Source organism: Capsicum annuum, chromosome 12 (assembly GCF_002878395.1).
Source record: "Capsicum annuum cultivar UCD-10X-F1 chromosome 12, UCD10Xv1.1, whole genome shotgun sequence".
NCBI lineage: Eukaryota > Viridiplantae > Streptophyta > Magnoliopsida > Solanales > Solanaceae > Capsicum > Capsicum annuum.
Window position 1 is genome coordinate 220219564 of NC_061122.1, and position 1153 is coordinate 220220716.

Consider the following 1153-nt stretch of genomic DNA (forward strand, 5'->3'; position numbering starts at 1 on the left):
TCAGAGGTTTACTAGTTAGAGTATGCATTTCTAAAAGTTGAGGAGGAGGTAGTAGGGCTGTTGAATTGAAAAATAGAACACGAGTCACATGAATTTACCCCAATGTGTTCTTTTTTATTTTTGATGCAACTGATCCTGAATTTTCTATGTTCTTTTTAATTTTTTATGCAACTGATCCTGAATTTTCTTTATCTCTCAGCAAGGATCTTGCGTGGTTTGAGACTGGCTGCTCGCCTCAAGTTGTCCTTATCCGAGGAGATTGAAATTGCTGTGCACAAACTCCCATTGTCCATAATGAAATTGGACAAGGTATGAACAAATTCAAAAAATCATTGTTAACTTATTTAATTACTCCCGCTTGTTATTTTAATCCTCCTATCTTTTAGCTTTCTCTATGCTATTATACCTTAATTACTCCGGCTTGTTATTTTAATCCTCCTATTCTTTAGCTTTCTCTATGCTATTATACCTTCTTCTCATTGCTTGACATTCCTGATGCTAAAAAGGTTTGCTAAGCACAATGGAATCTTTTTATATATCTGCCTCTTGGTTTTTAATATTTTTTTCTGCATGGCCTTAGTTTTTTCTTATGCAGTCTAGACTAATGATGGAAGTCAACTATATGTTGTCTTATGGAGCTGCAGAGCCTTCTCTTTCTTTACTTCAGAGATACAACATCCTTGGAATGCTGCTACCATTTCATGTGTGTCATATTGTTTCATTTCATTTTGGTATGATGTGAGCTTCGTGATTTTTTGGTTCAAGACATTAGCTTATACTCGAGTAAATTTGTCATTTACAGGCAGCACACCTTGCTCAACAGTCTAACAAACAGTTAAGTGAAAGTTCTGTTATGCTGATGGTATATCTTCCTGCCTTGTATTGGTGTTTACTCCATAAATTTGTACAATTCCTTTTATATGTTTCCTCGCTTATTTGATGTCAGCTCTTCCGATTTTGTCTACATATTTTCTCTAGACTTCTTGCTTCCGCGCATCCTCCTGAAATCTAGCTTTCGTCTCCTCCCACACATACACATATATATGAGCATATACACACAGTTATGTCTGGCATATTTATCTTTTCACCTTATGCATGTTTTCTGGAGTCTTCAATAGTCTTTCACGCATTAAATTTATTGGTCTAAACATTT

The 1153-nt window shown here is 35.3% G+C and overlaps 1 long non-coding RNA gene across 1 annotated transcript; it reads left to right on the forward strand.

Annotated features, from left to right (window-relative positions):
* Window positions 1-283: 283 nt before the first annotated feature.
* Window positions 284-837, forward strand: LOC124889451. The gene is made up of 3 exons (XR_007048448.1): window positions 284-309; window positions 596-703; window positions 803-837. It is a non-coding gene; the product is annotated as an uncharacterized LOC124889451 (long non-coding RNA).
* Window positions 838-1153: the final 316 nt, after the last annotated feature.